The sequence below is a fragment of the Fukomys damarensis genome, unplaced genomic scaffold (assembly GCF_012274545.1).
Source record: "Fukomys damarensis isolate Sample0158 unplaced genomic scaffold, DMR_v1.0_HiC HiC_scaffold_14, whole genome shotgun sequence".
NCBI classification, from domain to species: Eukaryota; Metazoa; Chordata; class Mammalia; order Rodentia; family Bathyergidae; genus Fukomys; species Fukomys damarensis.
The window spans coordinates 47,123,999-47,141,098 of NW_022900926.1; the positions used below are offsets into that span (position 1 = coordinate 47,123,999).

At 33.4% G+C, this 17,100-nt stretch overlaps 1 long non-coding RNA gene across 1 annotated transcript in view; it reads left to right on the forward strand.

The window, feature by feature from the left end:
- LOC117285989 overlaps nt 1-15,755 on the forward strand; it is a 131,099-nt gene extending 115,344 nt beyond the window's left edge. Inside the window, exon 4 of the long non-coding RNA XR_004517099.1 lies at nt 15,654-15,755. This is a non-coding gene — a long non-coding RNA (uncharacterized LOC117285989). The remainder of the gene's footprint in view (nt 1-15,653) is intronic.
- Nucleotides 15,756-17,100: the final 1,345 nt, after the last annotated feature.

Below are 17,100 nucleotides of genomic sequence, written 5' to 3' on the forward strand. Positions count from 1 at the left end.
CCTCCCCATTTACAAAAAAATTGATTTATATTATCTTTTTTTTTCCTTGCATCATGATGTTATTTTTACTTTGGTTTTGTAGTATACTTTGAAAAATTAGCTGCTGTGATGGTTCCAGCATTGATTTCTGCTCAGTATTTCTTTGATTCTTCTGGGTCATTTCTAATTTCATATGTATTTTAGGACTTCTTTTTCTAACGATGTGAAGAGTGCTGTTAGCATTTTAATAGTTTTGCATTAAATCTGTGGATCATCTTTGGTAGGGCAGCCATTTTAACACTAATTTGCTGATTCATGAAATATGGAAGACTTTCCATTTTCTAATATCTTCTTTTAACTATTTTTCTCTGGTCTTCCAGAACTTTAATTGTAAAGGTCTTTAACCTCTTTAATTAGGTTGATTCTAGGTATTTAATATTTTGAAGTTATTCTGAATAGAAGAGCTATTATTATTTCTTTCCCTGTGTGCTCACTATTGGGGTACTTAAACACTTATTTTCTGTGCGTGATTTTTATATCCTTTTACTTTGATAAATGCGGCTCTCTGGGGGGACCCCGTCCCGCGGGGAATAGGAGGTGAGAGCCGCCTCTTATTCGTGGGTCATCAGAGGCCGATCCGATCTTGAATGTCTGTGGAGGAAATCTTTAAGAAGTTAGAGTACACGGCCCAAGTCTGGTTTCTGATCAAAGGCGCTTTATTGGCTCAGCAAAACGATTATATACTGTTATCCCAGGGGGAAGGTTCAGCAAGCTTATTGGACAGTTCAAGCAAATCAATCACATGAGTCACTCAAGCATTTAACCATACAGCAATCAGTATTTTACCAAATGTGGGGAGGGGTAAGTGGGAAGGCGTACATCAACAATTAACCCTATGCAATCTTTAACTTCACAACCCCTAGGGGCAAGTAGGACAGGGAAATACCACCTGCTTCCTGCTCCAGATCCCGTGACCCTGTGGTTAGCACAAAGGGCTATTTTTTCTGTAAGATTTCCTGTTTGCCCAGGGGCTAAACCTGCCAAAAGTCACGTACGTAGTCTAGTGGGATTTTTCCACCAAGGCAAAGGCTAAGGTTGAGGGCAGCCATCTTATGCAGGCCCAAGCAGTCTCTCACAGATAAATTTGTTTATCAGCTCTAAAAGACTTTTGGTGGAGTTTTTTAGGTCTTCTATTTAAAGAATTAGCTCCTCTATGAGCATAATTTGATTTCTTTTCTTGTTCATCTCCTTTTATTTTTCTTGCCTGACTGCTCCGGCTAACATTTGACCTATTATATTGAACAGAAGTGCTGAGAGTGAACATCTTGTCTCATTTCTGATTTTAAAGGAAATGTTTCAATTCTCTTTTTGTTTAGTGTGATATTTTCTGTGCATTTGTGATATATCATATCACAAATTTTTTTCTCAGTTTGAAGTCAGATTCCTCGATACCAATTTTTGACAAGTTTTTTTTTTTTATAATGGTGAAAGTATGTTGGATTTTGTCATAAACTGTGCTTCATCTAAGTAGATGATAATGTGCAGTTTTTCTTTGCTTTAGTTTATATAGTGTATTACAATTATTGATTTTCACATCTTGAAGTTTCCTTGTACCAGTAGTATGAAGTCAACTGGTCATGGTCTAAGATCATTTAAATGTGTTGTTGAATTCTGTTTTCAAGAATCTTATTGAGGATTTTTATGCCTGTGTTCATCAAGGTTGTCAGTCTATAGTTCTCTTATTTTTGTTGACTTTATTCAGTTTGAGTATCAGAATAATGCTCTTTTCATAGTTGACTTTGGATATTTTTCTTTCCTTTTATATCATGAAAAATTTTAGAAGCACTGGTGTTCATTCTTCTGTAAAGTTCCGTTAGCATTTAGCAATAAATCTTACTTAATAAGAATTTTTTTAACTGCATCAACTTCATTTGTTATTGTTGTATTGAGGTATTTATCTTTTGTGTTCAATTTGATAGGCAATATAGCTCTAGAAACTTATCCAGTTTTCTAGATTCTCTGATTTATAAGAAAATAAGTTTTGAAAATAATTCTATGTAGTTTTCAGGGTTCAGTGGTATTTTTTGAAGTTTATCATTTTTCCACTCTAATTTTGTTAAATTGGACCATCTCCCTTTTTTTGCTAAGTTTTGGCTGAGCATTTATCAATTTTATCTTTTCAAGGAAGCAGCAATTTAATCCACTGACTTTTGCATTGTTGTTGTTGTCGTTGTTTAATGTTATTATCCTCTTGGTTTTCTTGGGAACTTCAAATGCAGCATTAGCTTATTTATTTCACATCACTATGTTTGTAAGATGTGGAATGAAATGAATAGCAGTCATTCAAGTATCTTCAACTACTTTAAGGTGATGGAAAAAAGTCAAGAGCCAGTAAGAAGCCATTCTGGGAAGAGTGCGAAGGAAGGCTGCTCTGACGCTGGTGTTCCAGGTAAAACTGAAAGAAGCAAAATTTGAAGAAAAGCATATAGCACAGGGAATCTTAGCATAAAGACTGGAAGGTATGACCATGCTTATCAGAAGGAGTCTCGAGTGCCTTAAGAGTTGAGTTCACATAAACCAGAGCCTAAAACATTTATTATTTCCAGAGATAATTACCATATTCAGTTTCTAAATTGTAAAACTCTAAATATTTATAACTTTTAATTTCTTTTTTCTCAAAATTTCTTGAATAGAGGGCTAGTCCTTGGGTTGGTGATATTCAATTTAAATATTGTCACTAGAAAGCAAGTAGCATGCCAAATATCTGAAAGCACGTTCTATCTTGAGTCCATTTCAAAAACCCTAACAAAAGAGTAAATGCTCATAAAGTCTTTTCCTATACCAATGTCTTCCAGAGTTCTACCTAACTTGCTTTCCAGCAAGTTTAATGTTTCTGTTTTAATATTTAGATCTTTAATCCATTTGGATTTTAATTTAGTGCATGGCAAAAGATAAGGGTCTAATTTTAATCTGTGACAGGTTGATATCCAGTTTTTCCAACACCATTTATTAAAGAGGCTATCTTTCCTCCACTGAGGATGGTGAGCTCCTTTGTCGAAGAAATGCTTTGTGAATTGGCATCTGTACCTATAAACATGCAGCCACATTACAAATGATGAGATCTGTTGTATTCTAGAAATTCCTTGGGAGGAAATAGTGGCTCACTATAGTAAAGGTAGCCTGGATCCACAGTTAAATAAGGATATTTCCATTATAGATTAAAATTGGGCTCTGATTTCTTTTCAGCTTCCTTGGACATCTTGTATTTACTATCACATATCACGAGATTTAACACTAATTCTATCAAATTGAAATATATTTGCCGAACTCAGAATAGGACACAAAAAAATCATGTTCGGATAGAATTGCATTTGGAAGATAGTTTGTACATATGGTCCACTTTTTTTCACAGATAACACAAATGAATTTCCATTCAAACATATTTTTGTAATTATTTCTGTATGGTCTTTCTCATAAAAATATCAAGTTACAAAAAAATCATAAATAATCAAGTAAATAATTATTTTCCTAGTTCATATATGAAGAAAAAATATACTGTCAAAATTGGCAAACCTATATTGGCTTATCATTTATGAGATTTTTTTTCCCTTAAAATATGATGACAGAGAAAATTAAACACAATGAAACTCAGAGTAAATTTTGCTTTAAATCTAGTTTAAAATTTCCCAAAAGAGCAAGTAAGGTAGTTTATATATAAAGATATAATTCTATTCATTTACTTTTTTTCCTCATTGAGTTTATTGGTACATTTCAGGTATAAAGTACAGTTACATTCATCATTGGGATCTTGTACCTTTACATGACAGGTCTTGGTTCTCATTTTTCCCCTTGTCCCTGCCCTCCCTCAGCCCCTCCTCCCCTCCCCGTTTACAAACACTTTATTTCCATGTTTTTCCTTTTCTCACATTTTTTTTCTTTTCCTTTCTTACCTTTCCCCTACCCTTTCTACTTTCCCTGCACCTTTAGCCCTTTTCTTCCTATTTCACATTGTCAATTACACCATTAGGATTTTATTTATGATTATAGATTTTTACACCAGATAAACTATTCAGTATTTACACTTGTGGTTTATTTATTTCACTTAAGAGTATATCCTCGATATGCATCCATTTTCCTATGAATGACTCTAAAATCTCATTCTTTATGGATAGCAGTACTCCAATTTATAGAAAAACCAAATCTTCTTTATCCAGTCCCCAACTGATGGGCAAATGGGCTGTTTCTAAATTTTAGCTATTACAGATACAAAAGGAAGAAGTTGAACTGTCATTATTTGCTGACAGTATGATACTTTACATTGAAGACTCCCCACACACAAAAAAAAAACAACTCCACCAAAAGACTCCTAGACTTAATTGACACTTTCAGCAGAGTAGCTGGATACAAGGTCAACACTCAAAAATCAATAGCCTTCTTGTACACAAATAACAGTCTGAGAGAGAAATTAGGGAAACAATTCCTTTCTCAATAGCATCCCCCCAAAATGAAGTATCTAGGAATCAATCTAACAAAAAAAGCAAAAGATCTCTACACTGAAAACTATAGCACTCTGAAAAATCAGATTGAAGAGGATATAAGAAAATGGAAAGATAGCCCCTGCTCCTGGGTAGGAAGAATCAACATAGTGAAAATGGCCATTCTACCAATGCTCATATACAGATTCTATTCATTTACTTTTGATGTACTACATTTATGTTCATTGAAATTGTTATATTTAGATCTGTTTTTGAAAAATTACTTTCTGGATTAAGCACTTAAAAGAGAAAATAATTTATATAAATTCTGTGAAGACAAATATATTTTATCCATATATAAGATCCAAAGAGACTGATATGGGAAAAGAAAGTGATTTAAGAATTAATAAAGTGAATGAGAAAATGTTATTTTCTAACTTACAAAACTTGAGATAATCTTTTTGCCAAAAGAATAGTAAGTAAAACTTCATTTATAGTATTTTTTGCTACCATGAATAAGAACTATCTCTTTCTCTCTCATATAGATATATGAGATATGAGATATATAGATATCTGAGATATATCATATATAGATACATGAGAAAAAGAACATATATTCTTTTTCCATTACATCCTCTTCTCTCTAATTATAGATTGTAATATGCAAACTATACTGTGCTTAGAAAGTGAAATAATTCAGGGATACTGGAGGAAACTTGTTTAAAATGTCCCTACTGAAAGAATTTACATTTTAATTAAGTTTTTATGAATTCCAACACAATTTTGGAAGAAATCAGTTGGAATGGATATAGCAAACGTCTACTTATTTAATAACTTAGCACTTGAAGCCAGTTTTGAAAGATTGATTGAGGCACAGCTGTTAACAACTACGAATTCTGTTGATCTATGCAGTAATCCAGGACCACAGATATGGTGAATGTTGGTGTACTTGATGATTTTCTACTCAGAATACTTTAATTATATGTAAAAATTAAATTTGTGGTTCTGAGTTCTGGAAAAGTTGCACAGAGTCAATCTCATGCCTCCCTTCATTTTCAAATCCCTTCCTCCCTGTCTATTTGTAGTTCCAGAAGAACTTCTTGTTCCCATCAAATGAGTCAGACCAGATGGGAACAGTAATTTATTTTTAATGAACGTGTGTCAATCCAAAAGTGAAGGGTTTCTGTCCTTTTGAAGAGGATATCACCTAGTAATAGCTTAGTGTTTTGTCAACAAGTCCTCTGCCTTCTGGATACTTCTACTACCTAGTTTCTGTTCCTAAATTATTTTATTAAGGAACACCGTCTTTCATTTTATCATTAAAAATAAATTCTGAAATTCAAATCTCCTTGGAACAGTTAACATATATGTTTGCTCAATCACCATAACAGACAACCAAAATAATCAACTCTGCTGAGTCCTACAACTTCCATGTTTTATATCTGATTGTTTTTTGTTTCTTTAGCTGTTAGTTTTATTACTACACATTTTCATTCCATGATTACGTTTATTATGGGGGTGCTGGCACCTGTACATAATACATTTTAATACTTTCTATGGCCCTTCTCCCCATCTCTTGGTCACCTTCCCATTTGCAAAAGATCTATCTCCCTGTTTTCTATTATGTATCTTTTATTTTGTTACATAATTCGTTTTTACTTTGGGATTCACTCAATGTAACAGATACAGTAAGGATGCTAAATAAGCATAATGTTTTTCTCAACTGTAACTAAGGTTTTGCTTAAACCGGCCTCCTAAGCAAAGAAGTACATTTTTATCTTCCATGCAACTTAATTAGTCACACTTCAAAAGATTTTCATCCAACTCATGTTGATGAAGTCTTCTGAAAAAAAGTCGGATAAGGAAATGGAAATTCTCCATTTCAGATCCGCTGCCCTCCTACCCACACCTAAATACCTGACATGGTTATATGAACTTTCCGTGTTCTTTACTTATAGACCTAGTCTCAATTCCAACCTTCAGGCCAGCAAGCAGGGGAACAAAACAGAAATAACTTGCAGTTAACACTTGAAACTGCATGCAACTTGTTGCTTATCAAATTTATAAGACCAGCCCAGTGAACGAAGTAACAGATGGAGCACGTCACACAAGTGCCCCATCTGCCAATTTCAAGGCAGAAAAAGAAAAACATCCTTTTACTCTTTGCTTAGGGCTGAAGGAGTAAGCGCTACAATTTTTTATTTATGTTGTTTTTTGCAGCTGTCCTGTGTTTCTTATGAAAAAATATATTCTTCTAATTGATTTTTGCTTTAATTTTAACTACATATGAGATATAATCCATGCATAATTCTGTCCCTGTTGTAATATATTAATGTCTACAAGACTTAGATATGATAATGGAAAGTCTGAATGAAGAAATCATTTTGTAAATAAAATGCAATTATTTAGACACTTTAAATGCACAGCAGTGATTAGAAAAATGTTACTTTGGAAATATTCTGTTATACTGAGAGTTAAAATTTGGATTTATTTTGAAAAATTGAATCCAACAGCCCTGTGTAGAAGATATAAAAAAGTCCATCTGGTGACACTGGAAAAAAAAATAGTTTGGAAGGAAGTAAGAAAAGCCTAGACTTAGGCTTCATCATACTTTGGAAAGACATGGCCTTGATTTGACCTTAAGGCCTTTGGCTTGCCCAGCAGGAACAATCAGAGAAAGAGCCAGACTTATTTAGACATGGTTCAGTTGGACACAGCTTGACCTTACTGTTTATGTTAAATCAAAAAAAAAGTTGAGGGATATTCTAATTTGCTTTAATCAGAATGTCTTTCAAAGATCTTAAGTTTAGGCTACTGATTGTAAATATAAGAAAACTGCTTGAGATAGAATTTTCAAAAGTAAGGAACATCCATATATTTGGAAAAAGCATAGGAAAGGGGAAGAATATGTGTGTCATTTTAAAAATATTTTACACCTATGTTAGAGATGAACCGTAATTGAATCTGTGTCATAATTGGTTGCAGGAGTTCTTTTTTTAATTTGTTTTTTGATAAGTTGATTTGAATATATGTCCCATTAATTCGTAGAGTGGGGAAAAAGAACCAAAGTGATGTCTACAGCTAGAGAAATATAGTTTGAATCCTTGAGAAATGAACTGATATATTTCTTTATCTAAAAGTGAAAGAAGTATGGGTAACTGTATTGATCATCTTGAATGCATGGTATTTTCAATTCTTTCCATCATGTCTGCTTATGCCTCATAAGTAATCTCTGGGCCCCAAAATACTCAGCTGTAGGCTGGAAGAGGAACATGGAGTGGAGTGAAAACTCTACTCAAAGAGTAATATATACTGTGTTCTTCGTGATGACTGGCCAGCCAATCAGAACACCGTGCTCAGGATCTGTCGTTACCGAAGAGGGACAAATAATTAGTTCCCCAAGGCCACAAAACGTAAGAAATGAACAAGCAGAAATTCTGAGGTAGCACAGATTGAAAGACAATAGATGGAATGAGTAAAGAAAAATCATGAAGCAGTGAAACAGAGAGGAGAGAACCAGAAGCTGCTACCAATGAGAAATACTTTGCCAAATTCCATGAATTGTGTATTTTAAGTCAAGTATGGCAAATTATTAATAATTGTATATGTTTCAAGATTAACATCCTTTTAGTCAGAAATTAGTTGTGAAAGTATAGTGAGAAGATAGCTACTACTATTGCTGAGACAGGACCAAAATTATTGGTATTAGGTGGTATCTGTCACTTTTATCCAAACCAGAGTAAATCATGTATTCTAGTTCTCCACTAGAAATTGCAGGGAGTAGCTTTATGCCATGAGTCCTGAGAGATTCTAATGTAGTTGTGTGATGTAAATATGGTAACTTTGGCACAGTCTACTTTAATCAATAGAAAAGAACCACCCAGAGAAAAGAACATGCCATCCTTTGAAGTTGTACTGTACATCTGTCATGGACATTTCGAGCTTAACTAATCCAAGAATGATCAGAATGGAGAATTGATGACTCAGAATCTTTTAGCAGGAGATGAGAAGAAGATTAGAGGAGGTGATTGATAATTCTCACAAGGAAAGTTATTTCATTTCAGAAAACTCAGAATCTTGTCAGGCCTACATGAGGATAATCTATTGTAAAGAAAGAATAGTAATAGCAAAAGACAGTAATAACTTAGAACTTATAATCATACCAGCAGTAATCCCAGGGGGAATATGCTGTAACATTAAGAAAATGTAAGTCAATGACTAAAGACAAATATCAGAAATCAAGGGGCATCAGATTCTCATTCAACATATGAAGGTTATTAATGGTGTATGTCTAAAGGCATTTTAATTTTGTGCATTAATTGAGGACTAAATAGCTATTTAAATTGAGTTATGAGTATTTTACCCAAGGAAGCATAGTTTCATCTGAGTATGAAATTTATTTTCTACCATTTATCATTCTGCTAAAAGTCTAATACAATGATGCATCTTAGACTTCTATACAACATTTACAATTTGTTTCACAATAGTTGAAATATTCTTATTTTTATTGATTAAGGTAGACTGTGTCGATGTTACTGACTCTGCTGGGTACGATATTTGATCTCAATTTTTTGACTTTTGCATCATCTTTTTTCAATAAAAGAAGTATGCAAAGCTCTTTTCTTGAACCAAGGCAATATAAACCATCAAGAGTAAAATAAAATCATCAGGTTCCAGTTCTGCAACTTTTTATTTGTGAAACTTCAGATAATTTAGTTTTGTAAGTCCTTCATGTGAAACAGCAATCTCATAGTATTTCCACCCAAGGTTTTATTAACTACATAACAGTTTTGGCTCTCTTCACTGCCAAAGGCACTTTGTTCTGTCAAAGACACATGCTGTCATAGATTTCAATTTGGGAGAACAACTAGGATCAGCTGTAAACCATGGTTCTGAATCTGCTGCTGCTGTTACAGTGGCCTTCTCTATTTCTCTTATACCTTGTTTCTTCTCCAGTCATTTAGTTGTTCTGGATTCTGCTCATTCAGCTAGTGGATGTTCTGCTTAGCTCAAGTCAGTTTATTCCCTGAACTCTTTCAGATTCTCTTTAGCACATTTTATGTACCACCTACTTACAACTCACTTCATTCTGTATCTAAGTCTTCTGAAAACTGGCTTGTATCTGGCACCCTGGGTGACCACTGGACTGAGATTTCAAATGGTTATATGAGGAATTTAGTGGTAAACATAGAATTTCTTCATGAACTTTAAAAATAATGAAGTTTTAAATTTATTTCAAAATTTTCTTTAATCTCATCTGTGGGCTATTGGTTGTTCAGGAGGGTGTTATTTAATTTCTATGTGCTTACAGAGTGTTTGTGGTATCTTTTGCTGTTGATTTCCATTTTCACTGCACTATGGTCAGATGATGTAGCTGGGATAATTTCAATTCTTTTGAATTTGGTTAAGTATGTTCTATGGGCTAGTGTGTGGTCTATTTTGGAGAACATCTCACGTGTTGCTGAAAAGAATGTGTATTCTGATGCTTTGGGATGGAACACTGTAGACATCAGTGCTCATAATTCATAAGCACTGTTCAAGTTATAGGACATAAATAAGGTGATCCATCCTATATTATCATGACATACTAAGAGAGGCAAATTAAAACTATATAGTCAGTGAGGAAAAAATTATCTGTATACACTTAAATAAGATCACATTTAGGGAGTAAATAATACTGATCTGTACATTAAAGGGTTAATCAAAAAAACCCTTGGACTGAGTCAGAGACCAAAATGTGCAGATATCACCAGGGAGATCATGCAAGGGAAAGAGAGAAGACTGTATTTAAAGCATGGGGGAGAAACTGCTGAGAGAGCCAGCAATGGGAGGCTCAAATGTAAAGTTCAAAAACAACCCTTCTTCGAATAAACAGTACTGTAATGGCTTGGAACTAGGGCTATTGCTTCTCCAAAGATTTCTCCTTGGGTTCTGCTTGATTCAACTATTAATATTTTTAACTTTATTGCAGAATAATACAAGTAAACTTCATGTACTAAATGTATGCAATTTGGCCTGTGGATAGTTTTTTGGCTTATAACACCATCAGCAAAATTATAATACAGAGTATTTCTGTCACACTCAAACATTCAGTTGGTCTCTTTGCAATCCTTTGCCCCTTTCATCTTGGCCCAATACAGTTAGTCTGTTTTTGTTACTATGATTTCATTCTTATTTTAATTAAATGGGATAATACAGAATGTACTCTTATGTCTATTGTTCACTTAGTACACTTAAGATTCAACCATGTTATTGGGTGGATCAGCACTTCCTTTTATTGCTGCATAGAATTCCACTAATGGATGTACCAAATTGTATTTAGGCATTTATATATTATAGAGATTTTCAATGTTTGCCAAATTTATATGATTATAACTAAAGCACTATGTACATCCATGGGATAAACTTTTATAGAAATATATGTTCATTCCTCTTGGATAAATACTCAGGAGTAAAGTGAATGGGTCAATATAAAAAAATTTAGTTGCTCCACATCTCAACAAATTATTGTTTTGTCCTGTTTTTAACTTCTACCTCATTTGGATTACATGATGTTTATAACTTGTAAAAATTTACTTACTAGCCATTTGTACATTTTTGGTTTTATTTGCCTATTTTCATTTTAGTCATTTGTCTTAATATTGAATTGTAGCATCTGCTTATATATTTTAGATACAAATCTTTGTCACATATATTAATTTTCAATTATTCACTTTCATTGTTACTTTTGAAACTAATCACTTTAAAAAGAAAGCTTTGAAATTTTGATAAGTTTCAACTTATCTTTTATTAGATGAAAATTATTTTCCCTAAGAGATGTCAAAAATCACAAAGGCTTTCTTCTAGTTTTTACTATATTTTTAACTTTTACATTTAGATTTGGCAAACTGAATTTCAAAATAAATATTGTGTTTAATGTGTAATAAAGTCAGAGAGTCATTTTTTTCTTTTGTAGGTAGACAGGTATTCTCGCAATTTTTTTTTTTTTGAAGACTTTTCAAACTTTATACTGATGTGCCTAGGTACTTTTGCCAGAAAAAATAATTAATCATATCCATCCATGTCTCTTTCTAAACTCTAATCTAGTCCATTGATTTATATGTCTATATTTTTGGACTATAGTTTTTTTATTTTAAAGTAATACAAGCAGATATTAATGAAGAATATTAAAAAGTTCTTGCCAGGGATTTAGCTCAGCGGTTCGGTGGCCTGCCTTGCAAAAACGCAAGGACCCAAATTCAATCCCTGGTACTGAAAAAAAAAAAAGTTCTTGCCGGGTGTGGTGGCTCATGCCTGTAATCCCAGAACTCAGGAAGATGATGCAGGAGGATCGCTGTGTGTTCGAGACCAGCCTGGGCTGTTTAGTGAGTTCCAGGTCAGTCTCAGCTACATAGTGAGACCTTGTCTCAAAAAATCAGAACAAAAAGGTTCTATAGAAAAATATTTTATCACAACAAATATAGGTAGAGAATAACAATGGTAAATACACTGTGTACCATGATCTTAGGATATATTTTCAATTGCTAATCTATCTCTTCACTCATTTCCTAATAATACTACAGTTTTTGCATAAAACATTTTAATTATTAGCAAAGTATCTCACACCTGGAGTAATTTTGAATGATTTCTTCCTATTTTACTACATCTATGATGTACTTTGGTCCTTATTTATACTTTGTTTCTCACACTACAGAGACAATGTGATATTTACAAGTGAGCTTGATAAAATTAATATATTTTCTTTCCTGACCTTCTCTGTTATTTTAAATGATTTTACTCTTTAAAATGATTCACATTGAGGCTATACTTTTAAGTGAAATAAATAGGACACACTTGAGTAAATACCAAATAGTTTCTTTGGTGAGAAAAATTTCAGTAAATAAGGATCAAATTGTATAACTGATAGTATGAAATACGAAGAAAATGGCTAAAGGGAAAGTAGGAAGGGGAGCGGAAAGGAAATAAGGAAAAAGTAAAAATGTGAAAAAAGGAAAAAATGGAAAAAAAGACTTTGTAAATAGGGAAGGGTGAAGGAGGTGAAGGGAGGGCAGGGCTTGGGGAAAAAATAAAAGCCAAGACTTACCACATGAAGGTACAATATTCCAATGATAAATGTAACTGTATTGTTTGCTTTAAATGTACCAATTAACTTAATGGGAGGGAAAATGATTCAAAGGACTGATATCTGAGAGTAATCAAAGAAGTCTCTGTTTGGTAATTCTATTTTCTTTCTTTCTTTCTTTCTTTCTTTCTTTCTTTCTTTCTTTCTTTCTTTCTTTCTTTCTTTCTTTCTTTCTTTCTTTCTTTCTTTCTTTCTTTCTTTCTTTCTTTCTTTCTTTCTTTTTTTTGTACCAGAGATCGAGCTTGGGCACCCCCGACCCTTCCTTTGTTTGGGATGAAAGAAAAGCTACAACCTTGTGTTTAATTGTAGCTGAGAATTTTGTGAATGCATTCAGTTTGTTTAGGCTTGATGTTAGCATAATTAAGATGGTATTTTGTTCCCTGCTTAAACTCAGAAGTTGTATATATTTTCAAGCATAATTTATCATTGAGAGGTATTCTTTTTCTTAACTTAAAGTGCTAGTGCTGCTCTCTGTTCACAGCAAACTTGGGAGGAATAATCAGAATTCTCCCATATAATCTCCGCCCACACAGTTGTATGGTATACACCTGGTGAACCTATATCAACACACCATAATCACAGAAATCCATTCACTCTGGTTTTGTACATTCCACATGTCTGGATGATGCTTTTTGAACTACTGTTAAATCATTTTTATGGTTGCATGATAGTCCATTTCATAATTATACTACATTTTGCTTTTCCATCCTCTTTCCGATGGATATTTTCTTTGTAAGATCTGGACTCTAATAAATAAAGATGTTGTGAACATTGTTGCACATTTTGTTAATGTGTTTTCATTTTTCTTTGGTAACTATCTAGCCCTGGCCCTGCATAGGAGTGTACATCTAAATTTTTTTGAAATGCTCAACTGTTTTCCAAAGTAGTGGTTCATTTATACTCTCACCTGTGCAATGAATGAGAATCTTAGTTCCAATTTCCCCTCTGCTTGACAGCACCTGGAAGCATCATTTTTGTTACTTTTAGTCATCTTAATGGCTGTGAAATGGTATGTGTTACATTATTAATTTTACTTTTCCTTACTGTAAAGAAAAAACTTTTATTCTCAATTATTTGCGTGTTTTTTTTTTAATTATTAAATGACAGTTCAAATTCTTGGGTCATTTTTTAAAACTTAGTTTGTTTTCTTTTGCTCATTGACTTCTGAGTGTTCTCTCTATGTTCCAGGTATAATTTCTTTGCCACATGTATTATGAATTTTTTCCATTGAGTTTACTGGTACATTTTAGGCATATGTTTTCATCTTCTTAATGGCATATGTTTTCATCTTCTTAATGACTTTTGATTAGCAGAAGTTTAAAATGTTCATAAAGTGTACTTTTTCTGAATTTAGTCTTGTCTGCTGTCATAAAATGGTAGCTTAAACAGCTCAAATTTATGATTTTACAGCTCTATAGTTCTATCATAGTTCTGAAAGGGCTAAAATCAAAGCATCATCAGACTCTATCACTTCCTGAAGGCTCTAGGAGAAAATATATGTCCTCTTTTATTTTGCTCTTGGCAGAATTCAGCTCCTTTTATTTGCAGGATTGAAATGCAGTTTTCTTGGGGCCTGTCAGTCAAATATTCTGAGCCTCTAAAGGTTTCCTGCATTCTTTGTTCCTGACTTCTTCCTCTCTCTTCAAAAGCAGTAATGGAATGATGAGCACTTTTTATATTTTGAGTCTCTTCTTTTTTCTTCTGCTGTAGCCCTCTCTAACTAGGCAGAAAATGTTTTCTTTTTGAGTCATGTGACTAGGTTGAGCCCACCAAGATAATGTCATCTGTAGATATATGTACTCTTTTTTAAAATCTGCAAAATATCACTTGACATATAAGGTGAGATATTCACAGGTTATACAGATTAAGTAATGGACATTTTCTGGAAGCTACATCATCACTTTTATTCTTTAAAAATTAGTGCACACCTGTAATCCCAGCACTCAGGAGGCTGAGGCAGGAGGGTTGCTGTGAGTTCAAGACCAGCCTGAGCTATGTAGTGAGTTCCATGTCAGTCTCAACTACATAGTGAGACCCTGTCTCAAAAAAATAATGTAGTGCCTTTTCTTTCCAAGAAATATTCTCTCCCTCTATTATCACAAAAATTTTAATAGTTTGAATATGTGAATCTACGATTATTTTGAATTAATTTGTTTAAAGTAAGATTTTCCTCTCCCTAGAATTATCAATTTGTTACAAGAATACTTGCTGAAATAATAGATTTTTTATGTATTTATTTATTTGTGGCTTCTAAAATTCTATGGATCTGTCAAAGACTCACTGTGTGTGTATATTTTTGGAAATAGACTAGGTATTAAAAAATCAATAAATTTGAAACCACTAGTACTCAAGTTACTCATAATTTTCACTGAGAAGATTATTTGTGCTTAAAACATAGACTCTATCTTGTTTTGTTATCAGGAAGAGGCAAACACAAATTCAGATTTCCTCATATTAATTTGCATTTCCTCTTCCCTCCATTTAAATATCAACTATGTGCATGTGTGATTTTTGGGGCCACATAATTGACTTACCATTGATTTTGTTTTAGAGGTTTTTTTTTAAAGTACTACATTGTTAGAAAAACAATTCTGAAAATGAAAAACAACAAGAACAATAAAAAGCAAACATAATCAAACCCTTGAAAGGAAAGCAAACTAGACCTTGTATTCTAGCTATGGAGTACATTTGGTTTAATGTAACCCTCATAGCATTTTTTAAAAATGATATGGGTTTTGGCAAGTAGAAGATGCTGTTGAGAAAGACAGAGACATTGAACTCTTTAATGATTTTGTTCTAAATACTTTTGTCCATCAAAAGATTAGATCACATTTCATGAAAGTAGAGAATGATGGAAGTTATCCAGTTCAGGAGGAAAGAGATATTAGTTCATTGCTTAGGAAAACCTCCCCATGACTGAGAGAGCAAGAAAGACTTGTTTTTTTTATAAACGCTGTTTCATTTTTCACACACAGTATCCTGTGTATGGTTGGAATATTTTATAATTTCACGAGTTTCCAGTTACACAGAATCAGGAGTACCCTCTATAATTTTGTAACACAGTGTTCTTGGCACAGGGAGCTGGCAAAACCTTGTAAGAAGATGGTTTCAGCAATTCCTATACAAACTTACTACTGAGAATATGGCCATGACAGAAATGGTGAGGACTGTAAAGGTTCACATGCAGTCTGGTGAGTGAATACCCACGCAGCCTGTCTCCACACTGTTGTCAGAAATAACAGCCAACAGTGTCTATATTTAGCAAAAGAACACCTCGTTTTTTTTTTATTTGTTTGTTTTTTGTTTTTTTTGCACTGGGGATCAAACTCAGGACCTTGCACTTGCCAGGCAGGCGTGCTGCCACTGAGCTAAATCCCCAGCAAGACCCGCCCCCGTATTAATTGTTATATCAGTATATATTTTATTTCAAGAAGTTTCTCTTTCCTATTTTTCCTGTAAGTTTTCAGGTGGTTATTATTTAACTGTGATACAGGAGAAGGGAAAACGCATCTGAAGCATAGGATTACAGCCCGTATTACTATGACAAGAAGAGCAAACTTCAAGATAAATTGATTTAATTTAAGCACTTGATGAGAAATTTATATGTATATATGCAATCTGATTCATTGTTGTTACTTATATTTTGTTAGTACTGTTTTACTTATTAAATGTACTTTCATGATTTGTATCCTTAAGTAGATTCAAAAATATAGTTAAATGTGTTTAATCATCTATTAAATTTTAATAATTTTCAAATGATTTCTAAAAAATGAAACATCAGTTTTTTCTTCCATCCATCAGAATTTGGCTGTGCAGCCTATTTACATCTTTCAGAGCAATTAACCCTATTTAAAATCTCTCAGCGGGCGTAGTGATGCCTGCCTGTAATCCCAGCACTCAGGAGGCTGAGGCAGGAGGATTGCTGCGAATTCAAGACCAGTGTGGGCTACATAGTGAGTTCCAGGTCAGTCTCAACTACATAGTGAGACTCTACCTCAAAAAACAATAAATAAATAAATACTCTCCATGTTATGAATATAAATGGCAAGTCTTGCTTTTCCATTTACTAATATGTAAAGAAAATACTTAGAAAATTTTCCTTAAAAATTTAATGTCAATTTTTCAGTATCAATTGGGAGCATGTTTCTTAATTTTAGTTTTTTGAACCTAGCACAAATCTCAATTCAAATTAAAGTTCTTCCAGACACCTGCAGAAAAACAGCAGTTATAACCAATTTCTTGACAAAAATCTCACTCAAATCAGACACAGAAAACAAATATTACAATCTTTGTCTTGTGAAGGAAACTCAAAATATAAATAATTTAAAAAGCAAAATAAAAGAGACATGGTAGGAAGCAGGGAGCTAGTTTTTGTGTAGATGGAGAGAATATTTAGGGAAGTGGTGATTGAAGGGCTGGGAGAAAGTGAAAATCAAAACTATCAAGAGGCTAGGGCTTGTGATTTAGCTCAGTGGTTCTGCTGCCTGCTTCACCAGAACGAGGTCCTGAGTTTTATCCCCATAC